Consider the following 22,159-nt stretch of genomic DNA (forward strand, 5'->3'; position numbering starts at 1 on the left):
CTGCTGGATTATGGATCTAGGAGCTAAGGGAAGAACCGAAGGGAAGGACTGGCAAGCATCTGAATGGACATAATGATGCTCGGGCAGGAGGAGGAAAAAGACATTTCTCAGCTGGCTCCCAGAGCCCAGACATTACAGAACACCAGAGGTGACTCAAGCACCACAAAAACATCTTGGGGGAATGTGGACATAAAACCTCAGGGTTGAAAGCAGCTCCAGCAGCCTGGCCATGCCTCCCCAAGTAGCTGGTACTTGCAGAGGGACACAGCTCACCTCCCCATATATACCCCATATGGGGTAAAAGCAGAGCTCTAGGGACACTTCCTCATGCTGGGACCTGTTTGCTCCATTCCTCCCCATGTGTCCATCAGGATTTCCTTCTTTTGGCAGACTTGTGAAAGGCTGGTTACCTTTTCCTCTCCTCTTCCTATAGGTGCTGCCATTTGGCACATACAGCTGACATTATCAGCTACGTGTGCATCTGAGCTTTGTAAATCCCACATAGGAACATGCTAAGTCGGACATGCAAGACAAACTCAATGCATAACGGAAAAAGAGAGACATAAGTAGACCCCATTTTTTAAAACTTTGGCGAGGATTTCAGAGGGTAAAGTAGTCCCTGCCCTCTGTTTTCATATGCCAGGTCATTTTCCAAAGTGGCTTGTGGTTTAGATCCCATTCACTTCTTAAAAATATTAAAATAAATTTTTCACCAAAAGCTGCTGGAAAAGAAATCTGTCTACAGAAAGGGGCAGCTGCACCTTGCAGATATGCACAGCTGAAGATCTTTTATGTAAGACTCCCCCTGACTGCGTGCAGAGCTGTTAAGATGTCAGATCATGGTTTGTTGCTCTCAGGGAGGCTGGTGCAGCACTCAGTCAGAACAAGTTTACGTCTTGGAGGAATTAATTTGTCTGAATAATGTCATCCTGGTTAAACAAAATGTTAGGGAAAATATTGCAGCGTTCCGGTGCACCTCCCTGAACTGATGCCTATATATGGGGATTAGCCAGCGTGAAAAGGATCCTGCTGAGTCAAACTGGATTATAGCAGTATTATTTTATAGAGACGGGAGAAAAGGGGAGGGAGGAGCGAGGGAAACCTTGCAAAAATATCAGCCGTTTGACATATTAAAGCAAACGGCAGGGATGTGAAAACACTGCCCACTTACACTAGTACATCAGAGCCAGGTCCGCTAACAGCGGCAACCGAAAATAAGATTCTGCCCTTTTAGCCTTGCAGGCAGCCCAGTTCCCAGAAAGCAAGGTGGACGCCAATGCTTTCCCAGGAGTCAGGAGAGGTGGCGGCTGTTCTCCTACCAGGCACCAGAACCGTGGCAGCACCCCAATGGGCATGATGTTCCTCACGTGGGGAAGTTGTCCCAAAGAGTCTTGCTAGCCTTGCCCACTTGCTTCAACAGCACGTAAGGGAGTAAATAACCTTGCAGATTCAGCTCTGAGCCTTCAGGGAGCTGGTGCAGATGCCAGGAAGGGAAAACACACAGGCTTTCAATAAAATCCCTGAAGTGCCGCCATTTTTCATTACCAGGCACAACCATTTATACACTGATTGTTCAATGTTGACTGAAGCACTGGGGCTGGTGGTAAGTCACAAATGGAACATGCCCTTGTACATCTTGTTTGCAGAGCTGGATCTGCAGCGTGTTCTTCGAGCATGCCTGGAGGGATGGTGTCCTCTCCAGCAAACAGTTTGACCTCACGGTGAAAGCATCAATTCCTCTGCCTGTCTCTCTCTGGGCCAGCAAATATTTACCTGTGCAAAGCAGAAACACTTGCTCAGGAGAAAGCAAGAGATGCCTACATCAACCACCTGCATCCTGCAGTGCAGGGAGGGAAGACTGGGGGCTGCCTTCCAACTCTTATTTCAAAAATCAGCCCTAACTATCTTTCATTTCAGGTCAGGGCTCTGAACAGTGCAAAGGGCCTGAGGGTGGATGAAGAAGATTCCTCCTACCCTGATTATGTCATTAAAGGACGGACCCTGCCCTAGCACAGAAGAGCAGCAAAACTCACACAGGGGAGGAGGTGGTACTGTTCAGGCCAAGAAGATGTGCCACGGTAATGGGCAGGGCTTGTCCCTCTCTTTGTAGTGCTTCTATTCAGCAATGCTGGCCTTGGTGGATCAAAATCCCTGTGCCTGCCCCTCCTGGGAAGTGTCAGAGCCTAACTGAGTGTGGTGGATTGCGCTAAAAGTTGTGCTTTGCAACACTGAGCTGAAGACCGCTGTGGTAGCAGTGGAAAAACACTCCGCCATCCTCCACTGCCCAATGCCAGAATATCAAATGCAGTGCTAGGCTAGCCAGAGCTTACAAATACATGGTTCAAAGGGAAGATTCAAATGGATTTGAGTCATGGGAGTACAAAAAAAAAAAAAAAAAAAAAAGAAGATTCTCAAATTAAACCTAACAACACAAATAGAAAATATCAGTCATGTTGTAACTTAGAAAGCCAAAATTTCCTCTCAAAGCCAGAAGTGAAATAGTTTCCAAGATTCCAGGGTGCATCTCTGTCTGGAGCTAATATTGACTTTTTTTAACCCAAGTTTCAAGCCCAACAAAATCCATGTCTGACGATAAGAACCCCTCCTGGCTGGCCAGCCAAAGAAATCACACTGCTCAACCTCAACCCACCTTTTCCCCACAGGTAGCACTGTAGCCCACACAGCTGCATCCCCCAGCATCACCATGCCCACCGTGGTGCCCGCCACATGTCTTCCATGGAGCAAGGCCCTTTTTCACCCCCTTTTTGCAGCTGGCGTTATTAGCCCTGTGCTTTTGCAAGTGGGGAGCTGGAGCAGGTTGGGAGCCCCTGGTGGGAGGACGGGCATGGTTCTGACCCACATCTTCCCAACGAGCGCTTCCATCTTTTCCCTGTCCCTGCACATGCATGCTGGCCTCAGCTGAAGCTGCAACAAGACCTCTCCCCAAGACCTCTCCACTCACATCTCCCCTATATTTCAAAGAAACAGCAGTTTTAGGGTTGTTTTGCCCTCCAGTTGAGCCCAGGTCGCTCATCTCCAGGGCCAGTTTCCTAACCACATGCATCTCATAAAACAGTCCGGATGTACCGCGTCTCCACTTTCTTTTCCTGGCTGTGTCAATGAAAATGGTCAGAACTGCCTTTTCTGGTGGAGCCAGCCCTGAACAAGGGTGAATTAGAGCATGACTAAACAACCAGGCCACTCGGGAGCTATAGGTGAAGGAAAACCTACTTTCTAGGTACTCAGATGAGGTTTGCCTTAAATACACTGAGCAAAGATAACACTGACGCTGGGGTGATTGCAAGAGAGTTGCAGGTAGGGCTGATTAAAATACTCTTCCCTAAGAGGTATCACTGAGTCTCCACCATCACTCCCAAGAGTCATGCAGGTCAGACCAAGCACATGGCTTCCAGCTAGATGAACTTATCTGGGATGAATCCCACCACAGACATCAGACCCATTTAATAGAAATCCAGTTGTCTGCAAATCAGACTTGAAAACACGCTGCCTTAAAGAAATAGCGGTAATAAACAAAACACCCCCTCCTCCCCCCAACTCCCTGTGTGTAAACATCAACAAAAACTAAGTTAATATATTTTGCAAAAGTAAAACCAGACTAAATGCTTTGCCTCCAACTCATAAGGAACATATTATTACCACATTGTCTTCAGTGATTATTCAAGCAATGCATTTAAATGTTCAGGGAGAAGAATGTTTGCTAAAATATTGTTATGTAACACAGGGAAAATGACTAATTCTACCCTTGATCTTTTAGTTTTTTACTCCAAGTAAGAGTCACTATCTTATTCTCCAGATGAAGCAGCAGCACCACCAAATTCTGACCTGATTCCCCCAGTGGATTTTATAGTGGGCCGATCCTATCCCCGGCAGCTTAGTTACTCCAGACATAGTGAGCATAACTGGTTTCTGAATCAGTCCCGCAGGGTTGCACATTTCCAGAGACAGGTGGAACAAACAGCGCACATTTCTCCACGCTCCCTGCCAACAGAGGTCAGAGATCATTTACTTCCAGCTCCTCACGACTTGTGGAGTCTGGAGCCTTATGCCAAGCGGGGCAAACTCCATTGAATAGTGATATGCAACTGCTGATTCATGGAGTGGGTTTGCTACATGAAATTCCTTTCCTCTCCTCATAGCAGATGCAGAAGTTACTGAAGATGTGTCCTGTGGGTATCCTTACTTCCAGTTCATTTGCATCAAGAGTATATACAAAAGACAAATAGACCTGTCTGATCTTAGAGACATCTACTAAAAGCTGCCATTTCCCTAGTATGAAAACAAAACAACCCCAAAAAACTCCAAAACAAACACCCAACAAAAAAAAAGAAAAAAAACATTTGGGTTTATAAACTTTCAATAGCCTTTTTTAAGCTGTGACCCAATCCAACATCTATTGGAGAGAATGAAGGTGACGCTGATGCTTGGGGGTATTCTCAGAAGGGTTGTAGCTAGGGCTGATCACAAAAATATCTTCTTTATAGTTTCCGAAATGCACCTGACTTCCCTTCTCAAATGGAAGTTTCCATGGAACATATCTCATCCTGATACTTTTGAGAAGCAGCTTTTCACTAGTGGGGAGAGTAAAAGAGAGTAAAATCTGTTCTCGGGGTTGTCTTTCAAAGCTTTTACACGCCACCCTTCAAAACACATAATTAAGATTTGCCTTTTGGGGGATAAGTGAGGTGAAAACAGCATTTCCCAACCATCTTCAGCTGAAATTCATTGCTGGTTTAACTCTGACTACATGTTTCTAAGTCACTGGAGAGGCAGTGATGGGTTTTAGCCCTCACAGGGCTCTGTTACTCCATCAGGGGATGCACCACAGCTCAGGTATCCATAGTCCTCATTGGGCTGGGAATGTGTTTTTGTCTTTCCTATAACCTCCAAGTAGGAGTATAATGCTCTGTATCACGAGATGGACTGGACAAGTCTAGGTCTTGTTTAGCTTAGAGTTAAAAGGGAGAAGAATTATTGAAATAAAGTGTTTGGGATTTAACCAGATACTCCTGCAGCCAGAATTCAGCTTCTTAGAGCCAACCCTACAACATTCTCCCTCTTTTCCTAAGGGCTTCCTCAGTCTGAGGTTCAAAGGCATTCATGAAGCTCTGTCACTGTATTCACCTGTACTAGTGAGATTTGCCCAATGTGCCACAGAGGCCCTAATAATCACCCATTGAACACCTGCTACAGCACTTCTGTTACTTTTAATTAACAAGAGCCACAGTAAAATTATCAACTCAGTCCTCAGTGAGTCTGACGTGAATTTATGCCCCCTCTCATAACAGCTAGGTCTGCTGGAGGCAGAGGAAAATGCGTCAACCTGATAAGGGAGAGCAGAGCAGAAAGCCCCTAACCATCCCAAAAAGTTTCAGAAGGCAAACAAGGCACCTTCTCCCGTTAGAGCATCAGGGCTTATTTTGCAATTAGGAAAGAGAAGATAAAGGGACAAGTGAATTTCCTGCTGTGATGTGGCATTTGCAATAGAGTCCCTATAACTACATCTTGTTCCTAGCGGTACCAATCTACACAGTGCTGGGTTATTATGTAGTGTCTTGGACTGCTTGGAGGTAATAAGCATTCACCGAAAATGGACTGCTATTAGCCACCGGCAAAAGCTGATTATAATAGTGCCAGCACTGGAATATGTTTTCCACCCATTTACAAGAGAAGTAAAATAACAGGAGGAAAAAAAAAAATCACATTTGCCAGTGTTTGGAGCGTAGTGTGCTCTACATACAATTATCGAGAGAATGACAGGAAATTGACCCATTTACTCAGAAAAGTTCCTATCGTGTTCTGCACTATTTCATTTCATGCCCATTTGAGAACAAGTCATTTCTCTTCAGGGCAGAAGATAAATTGTCAGCTCGTACACACATCTCTTTTCATTGCCAGGCACAAAAACATCACAAAGAAACATTTCCCTGCTCTCTGCTTAATTTTCTTCTTCATCTTCTCTAATAAATGGTGCTAACTATAAAAGTCAACGGACTGTAAATAAACTCAATTCTATTCCTACCTTACCTTATGATTGATTTTTGGACATAATGTATTCCACCCACAAGGTCTCTTGTCTGATTCAACCACTCTTCTTATCACCAGAGAAAAAAAAAATCAGATCACAACCTCGGTGGAATAGGTTTATATAAAAACAGAAACATTTGGCAACCGCCGTTTTCTTGGTGGCACATTGTAATACGTGCTCCACCATGTTAAAGCCCATCAGACAGGCTCTGCGTCAGTACCAAGCGCGTGTGTCCTGCAGCAGGAGTCTTCAGCGCAGGGCCTTCGCTGTGTATTTAGGCAGAGGTGCTGCCAGCACTGCCACTATAGGAAAAGCTGCATGAAGTGGTGCCCAGGTTATGGTAGGTATGTGTGGGACAGGGTGCAGGGAAGCCTGGCTGTCTTCCCAGCTCTGCCCTTGAACTTAACCAGTCCTTTGACCCAACCACTTCTCCTCTCACCCTGAATACACTTGGGAGAGGGCAAAAGCAAGCAACTGGATCACCGTAATACACAGGAAATTCACACAAGAAGGAGCCAGAGACCTGAAGACAACAAGGTCCAGGTGATAGGCAGCACATGTGGGTAAGAAGAAAAAAGGACATCATGGAAATCTCTCTACCTCCACCTACATCCTGAGCTCAGGTTTCTAGTGGACTGAGCTTGCTGTCTCTGCTGCTTTCAAAGGACAATTCTCAATCCTGGTTAATATCAAGGACATCAGCGAACACAGAATTAAACGGCATCCCCAACAGCAGCACCAGCAGCCTGGGTCTGCAAGCAGAACGTAGGTGTCTCCATTGCTGTACATCTGGAGAACTGCTAATGTAAGGATGAGCCTTGGGCACGAAATAGCCAGCATGGCAATAATTTTGTACTCTCCACCTCCAGCCACGTCCTTCAAACACCCTTCCAGTCCTCAGCTGTACCTTTTTCCTCCTTAAAACTGATTTCTTGAGATTTAAGTTAGAGCAGCCCAGCAAACCCTGAGTTCACCACCTTTCCTGCAGCTGGCATGCTGGCCAGCACAACTCAGCTTATCCTCCCAGCCCTTGCTCTACAAGGTGTAGCCTCCTCTTTTGTACATCTGCAGCACATACAGTGCTGAACACACTGTTCATTTGCTCTAGGACTTCATATTCAATCTGATCACCCACCACAGTTCTTTCACCTGGCTATTAGCTTCCTTGTGCCAACCATTTGGAGCAGGGAATGAGATGGGGAAGAGAACCCAGAGCCAGCACCAGTCTTAGCAGTTGCAGCACTTCAATCTTAGACCGAGAAACAAAATCCATGTTTTTCACATAAACCAGTCATGGGAAACGTTATTCTGACCACAGTTTTGACTATGATGGAGCTATGCACAATATGAGCTTGGGAAACATCTTGGAAAGGAAAGAAGAACCTTTCTTCACAAACAAGCGGTATGTTCAATGTTCTGCTAATTCACATCCAGACTACTTCCCTCCTCCCCAGAAAAACCCAACAAAACAAACACCAAAAAAACCAAACAACTCTTCCCCAGTTAGCAGAAGAGATCAGCAGAATAACAAGAGGAGGATTTTTCAGGTCAACAATCATTTGGAAATCACAGCAAAACCCAAACTGTTGGGGTGTGCTGTTTGTCCCAGGGAAAAGCTGTTTGCTGCTGCTTCGCACAGAGCACAGCTGCCTCCAAAACCCAAAGCCTGCACATGCCTACAGGGAATGTGAAAAAGGAGGAGAGGAAGAAAACAGCCCTCTGCCTCTCAGCAAGAGGGTTTTGTTTTATTCTGGCTGACAGCATGAACCTTTGGACATGTGCAAGAGAACAGCAGAGAACATCACCTGCCTGGGAACAGGACTGCAGTGTGGGCAGCCAGATTCACTCGGCTCCCTAGAAAAACAGCGAAAGCACGCAGAGACACTTTTACCTTCCTGTCTTCATCAGCTGAGGAAAGAATTTCCTGTGGTTAATTACACATCTTAGCACCAAGATAGTGATTGTCCTCTAACTGCAAACATCTGCCTCCAGCCTGGGGTAGAGCCCAGCTCTGACCACAGGACCTTGGGCACTGGCATTGGGCGGCTGCAGGAGGGGATGGTGGTCCCTCATCTCCTGCCCAGCGAGGGATGCAGACACAGCTATGGGAACACGAGCACTGCTGAAATTGGAACCAGCACTGGAGGTGCCAGCCCCATCCAGTCCTCCCCCCAGCCACCTCCTCGCCTGCTCAAAGCCCACCATGGGAGACCTTTGGATCCGCTGGCTATCAGGAGGAGCTGAGCAATTCCCTTAAGGTTGGACTCAAAGCCCACCAATCCACATATCTGTGGCAATTTTTGCATTGATGGGATAAAGCTCTAGCTTTTACCAGGTAATTACTGCTTATTCAAAAGCTCATTGGACTCACTCGTGGTCCCTTAGAAGATAACCAAACTCTTCCTAACACTGAATAAAAGAAGACAGAGCCCTTCAAATGCACATCCTACTCCCTCTCCTTGCTTCTTATTCCTTTGTTTATAAACACTGAAGTATGAGTTAAACCCTGACTGCTGCCACAGCTCTGAATTCACACCGATTCCCATACAAGGGTGAGAACAGGGATGTGACCCATCCACCAAATGCACAGGGGCAAATGCCCATGCACACAAAGAAATTTGCTTCCCAGCTTCCTCACTTCATACACCAGTGCTCACCTTCTCTCAACATACACACACCAAAAAACCCAACCAAAAAATCCCCATAACAACAACAGGAAGGAAACAAGCATCTTCCTCTGCCAACACAGACATCCACACACAAGCACAAATATTTTTGAAAAATTGAAGAATCTGTAGATATAGGGGTTAGTGACAGATTTTAAAAATTATTAAACATTATGTACAAAGAAAACATAATGAGCTCCTACGGGATGTAGAAAAAATTACCCATGAATGAGGGGAAAATGGATAACCACTCCTGGGTTTGCCACTGGTGAATTATTTAATAATCACTCCCCAGCAGATGGAATATATTTATCCACCCCATTGGAGCACACTTTGCAATTTATTTACTCTGCTTTAAAATATGATTATTTATTTAAAATATAAACAAGGTATTCACAAGGGAAAAGAAAAGTAAACACAAGCTAAAGGAAGGGGAAAAAAAAGCTGCGTTTTAGCTTCACAGTTAATTTTAAGAAATTCCACTAAAATTCACATGAATGCTTACTTAATTTTGACTTTAAAAACTAGAGATTGAAAACTGTTAATGTAGCCAGTCCAGATTCCTCACTGAATCAAAGGGTCAGTTTATGACATGGGGTCTATGCCTCTTACACTTTCATCAACCACATTGTCCCAGGTACCTGAAGTCTGATTCAGCTCCCAGCAGTATCAAAGAAAACATTCAAATCAGGATCAGTGGGAGCAGGCCTATACCTTAGACTAATTAGATTTACAGGATCAGGTCCCTTGTATAACCCAGAGTGACTCTACACTTGTGGCCCGCCAAACAGCGGTTAGCCTTGCCATTTAATTAGTTCTTTATTCTAAAATGCAAAGGATGCTATTTAGCAAAAACTGAGAAAGCAAAAGGTACCATTTACTACCATGCAAGTGCATGAGTATACTGCCTGCTTCCAAAATTAAAATAGCAATCATGAGCAAAAGGCTTTGCCCAGTCAACAGCAAAGTGTGCTACTGATAACTGCAGAGTGATTTGGACAAACCTGAGGGATGGCGCACAAGAGCAAGGAAAACCTGTCCCAGGCAAATGCCAAGTAATTTCAGACTGAATTCAGGCTTCCAGACTCTTCTGTGCAAGTTTTTGTGTATGTACAGGTATACATCGGCCACGGAAGGCTGCACAGGAACCTGACTACCCAGTTAGGCTCAGCAGCTTTTAGGAGCCAGAATGCATCGGGGAGAGAAGAGGTCCAGAGACAGACCCCACCACGTAACACAAGTTCTCCACGTGTAACACCACGGAAAAGATCAGTTGCTGTTGGTGAAACCTCTTCAAAGTCAGTTCTTCAATAATCCATTATTTTCTTTACGATCAGCAAAGGTCAATTATAGATCTCAAAAGTGATTAAAGACTACTTAGAGTTTGTCTCATTGTCATGAGTGGGTTCGCAGACCAAGAAACAGCAAGTTCCTCAGTCATTTATGTGCTTTCTAAAAATGTTTCTCCAGGTCTCAGTTATAATATCTTTTTCATACCTTACTTCCCCTCCCCAGACCAAGAAATTCTACAACTAATATGGATCAAAATACCTATTTTGCAAATGATATAACTTTAAAAAGCAGAGATAAGATAGATTTAAATCCAGCTACAGACATGGATGTCAATGCTTTACTAGCTAGCTAGTTCAGTAAAAGGACTAGTCTATAAATAAACTGGTATAATGAATGTTATACATCTGTAAGTAATAGTATTGTAGCAGCTCATTGTAACTTTAACGTGTTCAGACCGAGGAGTGCAAACCACTGTGTCCTCCTCGCTAGGAAAGGGCCCAAACAGAAGCAAATCCTCTCCTGAACCGGGAATGCTGCACTTTTCCACAAGAAAGCCAAACTGACCTCTAAAATCTCAGCATTCTAGAAGAGCAAAACCAAGCTCACTGCACATTATTTCTGGAAAGACAGATATGTTTTTTAAATTGCTTCCACCACAACAATCTAACACATGAGGACAGACACCAGTACAGATGCGCACTTCTCTGCTGGGATGCAGACAAGGGAGCAAAACGCTGCCCTACCCCCTCCTGAGGATGCAAAATGGAAGTGTCAAACACCTCCTGTGGAGTTTTGCACTCGTTTATTTTAAAGACAGAAAGGATTAAATACATCTACATAAAGGAAAGAAAAAGTGTTTAAACAACAATAAAAAAAGATTTAGTAGTATTAATAAAGAACTCCCTTAAAGCAGCATGTCACCATTAAAGTAATTAATAGGGCATGCAAGACACTTCAGCGGAAAGTGAGCAGTGCTCACATTAGAGCCTTTTACGCTTTCACATGACCTCAAGATAGACTGTGGCATTTCTGTGCAAAAGCACCCTCTAAAATGGAGATGGGGGTATTCAAGTCTATAAAAAAGTGATTTTAAAATTTAACTGATATGGTCCAAGTCTAAAACGCAAAGGTTAAGGGAATATTAGAAGGGCAATAATTCTATCTGATTAAACTTTTATCCAAAGTGACAATAAAATGTTCAAAATGAATTAAGGATTTTATTAACAGATGCAGAAGCTCTATAAAAGAGTTTGAAATCTAAGTAGCAGAGAGGAAAGGTTTTATGGTTTTTTGGTCTGGATGGAGGTGATATTGCTATAAAACTTTAATCTTATTGCCATGCCACAGTCAAGGTAAACCTGTCAGAGATAATAGAGCAAATCAGGAATGCTTTTTCTCCCTTCTCTGTTCCAAGGGCCTCTTTCCAGCATGTAAGTAAGAACATGTACATTCTATGTACGGCATTGATATTATAGGTGACAGACAAATGTAGACAAGTTACGTGCTTGTGATTCACCTGGACTTCTGCTGGTTGCAGGAGTCCCAAGGTGGTAAGTACAGGCAAGTTATATGGACCACTCCAAATGAGTACTGAGCAAAAACTGGTGCTACGCCACCAGGGACTCTTCAGAACATCTCAGCCTTTCGGAAGTGGAATTAACTATTTCAGGACTGTTTCAGATATTTTAGTTGTTTATTAGTGCCTTGGTGTCATAAGAGGATCACACCAACTTCTGAGCCCTTGAACAAATGATTAAGTTTAAGCAAGCCATAAATCTCTGGAGCAGGATAAAATACAAGATTTTTGTGAAGATTACTACTGAAAGCAAGGCTTATATTACTTAGGGCAGAGCTCTGCTCTGTTAGGGCAGTTTAGACGCAGTAGCATTTGCCAGCCATGATTTAGGCCATCACTAATTTTTCATTCTGCCTTGTTCGTGCTAAATTCTGGCAACTTGGTTGCCTTGGTGATGGCTGCAGTGCCTGTGGCAGATGCACCGGAAGACATCTCGCAGAGTGGTTTGGCTTTTTCGGGAACTCTTGAGCCTTCTGCACATTGCCAAGAGCGCTGCGGTGGTGACCTGTGCCACGGTGGCTATTCCACCACCCTCCGGCCCATCGACATCAGCAGCGGGCACAACCTGAACCGAGCCTGTCCCTGTCCCATCCTGCGCCCTCCATGCAAGGACCCAGGGCTCAACCTCTCTCGCTCTCTGCAAAACCCCATAATGTTCCACAGCTGCTGAGGAACAAGCCCCAGAAGGCAGGTTCAGGGATGCCCATACCCTTCTTCTGCCCTACACTACCCAGGAGAAAAGCACAGCTCCTAAGAGGAGCAACCAACTGCAAATTGCCAGGGAGACTGGGATGTCAAACAAATATTTTTCTTTTCACAACAGAACATAAATATTTGGCAGCGCATTTAATCTATAGCATCCAAAAGTTACTCAAATAGAGCGGAGAACATTGCGATGATGTTCATTTGCTTCCTAAAAGATGACCAGTCACAGATGGCTTGCTGTAGAAAATATTAAATTGATTTTTAAAACTGTTGTCTGGCTTTAACACAGATTGCATTTACATAGATAGTTCTGCTGGTGGGATGCCAAGATGGTGTGTTGGTTCAAACACGTCCTTAAACAAAAAATTATATTGTCAGAAGCTAATCGAATATTCATACTTAAAAAAATCTCAATCCCTGACAACATCTGAAAGTTAACTTATGTTTCAACACTCTCTCCCACCCTTCTTGCTATGCTTCCCTTCACAAGGGAAAACATCCAGGTTGGTGAGTAGCAACTTTTAGGTTTTGGGCACCACAACCTTTATTTTTTTAGATTTTCAGAGCAATTAGAAAAAAATACCTATATAAAAAAACATTAGGTAACATGAGACTCTGAAAACAACAGAAGGCCACTGTGTTAAAGAGTCAAACAGCAAGGATGGAAATACAATGAGCTGCAGCATTAAACTATCACATGTTAGCTGATTAACTTCAGCAAGACAATAAAAATCAAAACAATACAAAGATCTTTTCCAATCCCCAGTGTCTGCAGGCAAACATTCCTACAGGGTCTGAAGAAGCCTATCAAATCCCTGCTTTAAACCTGAAACCAAATACACTACAAGGGTTCTCAGTTTGGTTTTCTTCCCCTGTGAAGCTCCATTTTGACAACAGTGAAAGCCTTTGGAAACACGGGCACGCAGGATAAAGGTTGGCCCCAGTTTCCAATTCCTGCACTTACTGCACTGCCTCAGATGAGTAGTAAGTCCTCCTGGACAGCAAGAGCATCAGGTTGCTGTGAAAAACCCACAGTGTTCTTCTGCACCAAACAGGGAAAAGCCGGGGCAACGCTGAGCAGATTTTGTTACTCATATTAAACCATCCAGATGCTCCACACTCACTGATGCTCATGGTGCCGTCACTGCCTTGACTCTTACAGATGGTCCTCACAGACACAGGGACGGGCACAGACACAGGGACGGGCACAGACACAGGGACGGGCACAGACACAGGGACGGGCACAGACACAGGGACGGGCACAGACACAGGGACGGGCACAGACACAGGGACCGCAGGTCTTGCTGGCCGCATTAACCAAGGTGCTCACTGCTCCTGTGAAAACTGCTACCTAGCAGCACACAAAACTCTCTTGTCCCCAGCAAATGCTACAGCACGAGTGTTGAGCTGTAATCTGGTCTTCCTTATACCCGAAACATCCCAGTGGATCATTTACCTCCTCTGTCAATATTGTACTTGGCCCATAGATTTATAATCAATGCAGCTGAGAGAAAACAACATACCTGCAATTTGCTTTGACCCTCCATGAGCACCAAACACTCACCATAATCTTAGAATCAATAAACTTTTTCTCCTGTCATCGTTCATGCTTGTTGTGCTTTCCCTAAATTGGCATGATTTTGGTTTTTTTTCTAACCAGAAATCTACCAAGCCCACTGGGGTTTGTTTGTGTGTGCCATGGCGAGTTAAACAGCTTCCTCTGCTGCAAACAAACATTGCAGGCAGGCAAACTGATGTCCTGGGGTGAAGAAACAGAGGCAGGACGCTAGAGGGAGGATCGACTCACAGACTGAGCTTTTGCTAGAGCAAAGTCCTTGGAGCATGGCTTCGCCAAGGAGATGGCTGCAATGGCACGCTGCAAAAGCCCGCTTGCCTCCCTGGTGCCCCGGTTCCAAAACTGCTGTCTGGACTGAAGTTAAGAGGGCATCTGAAATCAGAGAGTGAGCGAGATGAGACTTTCTGTTCTCCGCAAGGCTGCTAAGGGGAAATCATACCTGCTAAATCCAAACACATCCCTTCCAGGACAGATTCAGCTCTGTTACCGGCAGATATCACAGCCTGGCTGTAAGGCCTGTGCTCTACCAGCAGCTCTGCTAGCACAGGATCAGTGATGAAAAATAATCAAAAGGATTTGCTAAAAATATTAACCCTGTACTTACTTCAGTAAGTTTGATTTTTTTTTTTTTTTTTGGTATATATTTTCTGGACACTATGCAGCACTTTGACATCACTGCATTAGAAAGAACAGAGAAAACTCAATAACACATGGCTCTGATGGAAACACACACCTAAATTACAAGCCCTATTTCAAATAAATCACAGCCTTTCCAAAATAATTGTCTTCAGCAGTTTGAATTGACAAATGGCTATGCAGGGTTACAAGCAAGAAGCAGGACTTTGTGGAAGGGAACACTGTCACGGTCCTTCCCACCCTCATGGGTTTCCCAAGAGCCCTCCTCAGCTTTCAGCTGCTCTTTCATGTTAATGCTCTAACCAGCAGTGGTTTGAGGAGCGGAAGAAAAGAAAGGTACCTCCTTTGCTTCAAGATCTTTGCAGGCTGAACTAGGCAGAACATTGGGACGTGGACAGTCTGAGCTGTACACTGCACGCTGTGTTTTTGGTCCTGGACAGGTCAACAGAGCTCAGAACTGGAAGAAGCAGAGCTATAAAAGACCTCTGGGTCTGCCATTGCTTAGAGAAGGCTTGACTAGATCTTAACTGCTCTTTACAGATGTTTGCTCCACCTGCCCTTGAAGGCTTCCAGCAATGGAGATCCACACCTAAACAAACTGTATTTAATCTTCTTCTGCCCTTGAAGGCTTCCAGCAATGGAGATCCATGCCTAAACGAACTGTATTTAATTTTCCTGGGGTCAGTTCTCTACCTGCAATACAGAGATGACACTACCTTCCCCCTCCACTTGCTGCTATTTATCAGGAAGGTTTTTTAGAGGCAAAGGCTATCCGCTGTCATTCACTGACACACCACAATAAGTTCTGTTAGTGGGATCTCTAGATGCTACAGAAGTAGCAAAGGTACTCAGGTAGCTAAGGGTGAAAGCAGCAAAGAGTTTACTGAGAAGGTGGTAAAGTGCAATTAAAAGAAAAGCAGAGGTGAATGCTACAAACACTGGATCTGGCTTGCCATCTAGTATCTCTCTACACTTGACCACAAATGAGGAAGTATTTTTCCAACTACTACAAAGATGCTGGTGCATAAGACTTTATTCTTTCCTTATAAGCTGTTCCTGCAAGCTTTCAAATGTAGAAAAGTTGGGATACCTTCTAAAGGTAAATCTCAACACACAGCTTCAAGTCATTGCTAAATTACTCACCATTCCCTTTGTAGTATGATCCATAACCAGCTGTATAGCCAGAAGTCATAAAATCCCACTGGTCCCACAGAAGGGGATACTATTTTGCTCCTAAGAATACGCAGCTGGTCAGTGGAATTCACACTGTGAGGTGAGAAATTCTCTGAATGGCAGCAGCTCGTCCTTCACAATACCATCATATTTCAGTTACACCAAGAACTCCCTCCACAAAGTTTCCCATGGTATAGTTTTTCTAGATTATACATGTCTAATTAATGCTTAGTTTATACAATCAAATATGAAAAATGCTTCTAATTATAAAAGTGCAAGGCAGAGACAAGAAGACAGTTCAGGTTGTTATGACTGCCAACACATACAGGAGGAAAGATCTGGATTCTAGGAAGCCATCACAAAAGTCTCAAGCAAGTCCACATGTGGAGGAGAAATCTTGACCTAATATAGACACATTCTTAAAGATTGACCATGGAAATGAGTGGGAAATGATCCATCCATACTAGCAAAACTTCGAGCTACGAAGACATCACTGAGCTAGTTAATCAGCACTTCATGCCCAACCTTCCAACACAAACATATCTATTAAGATGCCATCCACCACTGTGGCAACTTTTCAAAAAATATCCACCTCATAACACTACCATCATTGGTAGCATCAAGTTGCTTTACTTCCACAATCCATAGCTGGTCTTCCTCTGAAGCAACACCCTATTCAGTTTTCTGTAAAGTCAATTATACCAAGGTGTGGCCTGATCCTCTCACTATTTACTTCAACATCAATCAGCTGCATTCACAACAGTCAACAGCAACAGTAGGTTGGAGACAGAGCACACTACACCTTTAATCTCATCAAGTTATTTGGGCCAGTTACCCAAGCATGTCCTGCTGCACTGAAAAAAAGAATAACTTCATTCTCTAAGCCATCCTTAGCAAACGAGTGTGTGGTCTCCGAATCTTCCGCCAAAGGGAGCCCAGTGCAATTCTTGGCAGGGCTCATGCTCTCCTGTCTTCTAAAGGACCAGGAATGTTTCCTCTTCAAGCCTTTGTTTGTAGGCTTCTTTTCCTGCCCTTGTTGGACAGTGAAATGAATTGGCTCCGTCTTCTTTGATATGAGTCTGAGTCTCCACAGTGGAGTTCCTATGTAGCATACCTCATCGTCTCATGGTATGCTTTCTCCCTTTTCTTTATAATTCCAGTCTAGAAAAGAGGTTATTGACCCCATCCCCCCAGCAAAGGAACCTTTTCCTCCTGTCTAGTGACAAAATAAGAGGCATGACCCATTCCCTATAGCAGCTGGTAGGCCACTTAAATAACAAAGGCTTGAAGAGAGTCAGCTAAGTTCAGTATCAGTCCCAGTTTTGACAGAAGCTGCTTCACTGACATATTCTCTCTCTCACACATTTTTGTACCTCCTAAACTTGGACTCCTGGAAGCTCCAGGTGCAGTTTATACAACGGCACCTCATCCTCCTCTATTTTATTTCCTGATCGCACAAGACCATTTACCACTCAAATCAGCAGCACTGAGCTTATGGCCACCACTCCCTCCTCCAGCTTCCATCTGTATTTCTTTTATATCAACTGTCGCTGGGTGGTATTAATAGAACAGGTTGTTACACTCTTAAGGGATTTATTCATTTTTCAGTTTTACAAATGACGATCAGTCCACCAGGAACGACAATCTTCCCTTGCCATGATTTTTTTTCCCCAAAGTTACCAAATGGGCCTAAACCAGCAAAATTACCAAAGCTAATAATCAATAGTATTAAAACACGCCTGTAAGCAAACTAAAACTCTAGATTCTGTTTTGTGCCTGCTATGCCCAGGGACCTCTCCTGCTGTGGTTGAGGAATATCCAGGGCAGGAGCCCGGAGCTGCTTGGTGCAGCCAAACTGCGTCTCTCCGCTCCAGCAGCCGAGACTTAATGCTTTCAGCTCCCCGGGTCACCGGTTCAGCTCCCTGCTGCCGATGACTCACGCAGGAGCGCCGAACTAAAACTAGCAACAGCAGCTTTTTCCTAGGAGAGGATTGAAGACGAGCATTGATCTCACTGAAATATTTCGAGGGCAGAAAAATTCCATCACGTAAAGAGTGCGTGACTTCTCTTCGGTTTATTTTATATTTTTGTTCCAGTTGTCATTTTGAATTCAAACTCTTTGGAAAGCAGGCATAATAGTCTTAATGATCCCATTGAGCAGTTTAAATTCAAATTGTGGAGCACTCGCAATACCATGCTGGCAGCACTTTCCATAAATTACTCTCAAATTCAATACGTTACTTGACAAAAACAAGAATAAAGGGCTTTTTACTTTAAAAAGAAGAAAACTTGTATCATAAAAAAAAAAAATCTTTAAATTATAGTTTCTCTTTTCTGGTCCAATTTAAATTGTAACATGGTTGCTAAATTAGTGCTGTAATCTCTGCTTACAAATTGCAGAATTATTTTTAAAAATAGATGTAATTTTACTGCAGGGAATCAACCTCACACTTTAAACTGTATGTGCTGGGGGTAGCTGCTCTTGCACAGCTTTCAAACAGCCACACTCACATACACACACAGGGCAATGTTTACAATACCAGTCACACCGACGCCAATAGCAGTTTTACTAGAGATATCAATGAGCACAAATTGAGTTAATATCACCATTTCAGAATGATCAGCAAATTTAAGCTTTCCCAAGATACTCCGTGGCACCAGTGGATGTTTCCTAAAACAGTGTTTCTGAACTAACTTCTGCTGAACTGCAGTCTCTGACAGATCAGAAAGTTAGAAACTAATACAAGAGAGAAACACCTTGAAGATATGGGTTTTTTTTTCCCCACAAAACAATAGTCGTGGAAAAAAAAGTGGAGCCCTATGATCCTGGGTTTTAAGCTGGGGAAAGGCAATAATCTGGGCATGACTTTCATGCACAGTTCTTCCCCCTTCAAGCACTTCCACAGTTTTAGTACTATGGAAAGTTTAACCTCACTCTGCAAAATCCTTGTAAGTGATCTTTGGGGTAGGATTTAAGGTCATGTCCTCAATATCACACAGCAGAAACAGGAAACCTTGATGCCCTGGGTCTCCATATGGCACTGCAGCGCATTCCCAACATCTTCCCCCCCGCTCTAGCTAGACAGACATGAGACAACTTCTTTCTTCTCCTCCAATAGATTATTTCTAGCCCACCACTTCTCCCAACTCTCTTTCATCTAATCCTGGCTATTTCTGCTTTGCTTGGTTAGTTATTTCTGCTTTCTTGTCCCCTTCCTTACCACACCACGGTCCTACCCTCAGGGCCCAGTGGTGGGTCACATTCACTTGGACACAACAGAAGGATGCTCCTTGGAGGCCAGGACCATCTGCAATATCTTGCTGCTTTCTGCACTAACTGCAGGTGCTCAGCATCTTCCAGCCCTAAGCCTCACAGAGTTTATCTCCAACTGCCAGGAAAGGGGATAAAGAATGGAGGAAAGTTTCCACGTCCTGGAGGAAGTCATCAGGACATCAAAGAACATCCCATTCACAAAACAGCAGCAGCACTCTTGCCAGACCGGTGTGTCTGGTTAACCTTGTGTTCAGTCCTTATGATAATACAGTATCTGGAAAGCAGACAGCTGGCACTGCTCTAACATCTTGCTCTTCAATCTTTTATAACAACGGTTTCACTGATATTACTCTTAACCTTCTTTCTGCACCAAGTCCAGTGCAAAAATCTCTTGAACTACTTGCAGGAAGCAAACCAAATGTGTTTTTTTTTTTTCTGTAATTTGTCCTGTAAGGGAGGGGAGAAGTATACTGATAACATACTGCAGACATAGCATTCATCATGTCTACAGCAGTACACGGGTTACACTGGAAACCCTGTCATGATATTTCAGATGTTACTTGACTGTTGTAATGACTAGGAGACATCTGGCTCCTATTAACACTTTATTTTTTACAATTGCTTTTAGTTCAGCAGAAGTGTCTTAATGGAGAAGACTGGTACTCTTTCAGAAATAACATCAATAATGAAAGAATCCTTGGATGCAGAGCAAAACCAGCGAACGCACTGGCAACAGAACTCACTGTGTTCGTAAGATGTAACAGGAAATGGTAGTGACTGGTTTTTGGGTGGGAGGGGTTTCACGTGAAACAATTAACTCTGGCACTAAACAGGTACTTGATCTCAGATGTTAATTCAGACTTTTGGGGAATTTAGTTTTAACTGGGTCACTGATAAATAAACCCAGAAACAAAACCAAAACACAATCCTTCTGCAGGCTATTTAGGCTTGGTATTGACTAACCAGTAATGAAATACAGCTCTTCACAGTAATCCTAATTACGGCTTCACTCCACCACGACTAAGAAGACTCGTATAGTAAACTGAGAAGATTAGCCAATTCTAACTGTTGAAAAACATGTATTTTTACTTTCGTGCACTGTTTTTATGCATGTAAGGCCATAAGTCTGACAAGGGAATTATTAAAGAAATAAAATCAAAGAACTCATGAATTTATGTATCACGACTAGGCAAATATTATAGTTAATTTTCTTCATGTAAATGAAGGAGCCTGGCCTAATGGCTTGCATAATAGTTCAAGAGTTTTGGACCTGGGGAAATGGGGATGTGTGCTAGAAATCAGCATGAATTAGGCAGACCAGTAAACAAGCTTCATTGAATTACTCAGATTTATACCAGCTGAGAATCCTGTTTTCTCAGCTGGCCACAGCCAGGGTTTAGCTGTGCAGTCTTGGGCTGGTCACACAGGGTCCACCTTTCATAGGAACTCAGGTCCACAGGAATCCAAGCCTGGGTTCTCACATCCCATTGCCTTCCTACAGAACTAGGGCTCCCAGTGTCCAAGTTACTTTCTGATAACGGGACTTAGGGAAGCTCCAAATAAATTTAAAGACATAATCAGAGGCCACAATTCAGCTAAATCCTTAAGTACAGGCTAGACTTATAAGCAGGTCATTCACTTTCATTGACTTCAGTATGACCACATCACACATCTAAAGGCAAAAGCATTCAATATTGTGTCTCAGCAATTTAAGAGCCCTCAAACCATTTGAAAGAACAACTTGCAAACCTAGCTCAGGCCCCAGCAAAGCCAATGCAGACCTCCCTTCATTGAAAATAAAAATAAAAAAATCTATGAGGCATATGGTCTATGACACGAGTTCCTCAGGCCTAAAGCCGATAGCGTGGAAGGTGCCTAGATCCTCTGAAGATTTGGCTTTTGGCACAGCAGAGCCCTCAGCTTTACGAAGGGTCTTAAGACTTAGGCTCCCACCAGTTGTTTCTTCCACATTTAAGAGTTTCATGTGTGCTGCTTTTCTTTTCTTTTCTGCACCATACTGCCAGATTCCTGCTCTCTATTTCCCCCTCGTAGCACCAGCTGTCCAGCTACACGTACGTAGCCCCATCAGCATTGCCATCCTTCCCCCTGCATGTGCAGCAGCAGATGGATCTGGACGTGTTTTGGGTTAAGTCCATAACCAGGTTTTTGTGAACTGCATGGATAAACATTTAAAGGCCCCTTCTGGTTATATAAAAGAAAGCTATTAAACATTTACTCTTTCCTCTGTACTCGGAGCTGCAAAGCCATATCACAGAATGTACAAACACAGATGCAACCAGGCAATTATTGTTCCTTTATCCCTTAAACAGATAGAAGATAAATTTGAAAGAAAATGAAGAACAGAATCCTTCTCCCTTTCCTTTTTTATCCTTTTATCTCCCAATGTAGGAAGTTTACTGAACCCTTGCCAACAATTCACTCAGGCTAATGAAGTGTATAAGGAATGGGATTAAATAATCTTAAACCATTACTACAGTGGCTAATGCAGATGTTTTCCCAAACTAAAGCAGATGAGTGGTGAAGAATGCGTGCTTGATTTAAAAAAGAGGAAAAGAAAGTATCAGTCTGCAAGCAGATGAAGCCAGTTCCATCCCGAAGTCAGTGAAATGTTTAATTCCAGTTACATAAAGTTGCTCCAGTCATATTAGAAATGCACCTTCCTAAAATGTGCAGTGTTTTGCACATGGTCAAGCATGCCCATTAAATTAACCTTAAATTTTTTATGGTGCAATCATTTTAGTGAAAACAAAAATGGTAATTTTTTAAAAGATACATATTTCATCAAAAGATCATTTAGTTTTAAAAAGCCAATTAACAAGGCTGATATATCACTGCCTTGTAAGAAAGGCAGAATCCTCTCTTTTATGTTCAATGTTTCTGCAATAATCTCGCTGCAAAGGCTCTGCAGAAACAGAAGGAACAATGGGATATTGGTGGCATTTTCAGAAATACATATTGCAGCTTAAATTATTATTGGAATGCCAGAAGTGTCAAGAAAATAATTTTTACTTTCAGAAATGCAAATCCAATTCTGGAAGCAACTCAGGTCCACTGTTTATAAAAAGAACTCTGGTTTAGAGAAAGACCTATCAATGCTTTAAGAAACACTTCGGTGCTTTTCTTATTCTAAGTTACACAGATCATCCCAATATACTGTATGCTAAGGTCACACCAAGGTAAGGCCTCAGGCATG

At 43.4% G+C, this 22,159-nt stretch overlaps 1 protein-coding gene across 16 annotated transcripts in view; it reads right to left on the minus strand.

Moving 5' to 3' along the window:
- Positions 1 to 22,159, minus strand: part of LPP (LIM domain containing preferred translocation partner in lipoma) — a 341,933-nt gene that overhangs the window by 35,968 nt on the left and 283,806 nt on the right. The gene's annotated exons all lie outside the window — the stretch shown is intronic.

The sequence above is a fragment of the Patagioenas fasciata genome, chromosome 9 (assembly GCF_037038585.1).
Source record: "Patagioenas fasciata isolate bPatFas1 chromosome 9, bPatFas1.hap1, whole genome shotgun sequence".
Lineage (NCBI taxonomy): Eukaryota > Metazoa > Chordata > Aves > Columbiformes > Columbidae > Patagioenas > Patagioenas fasciata.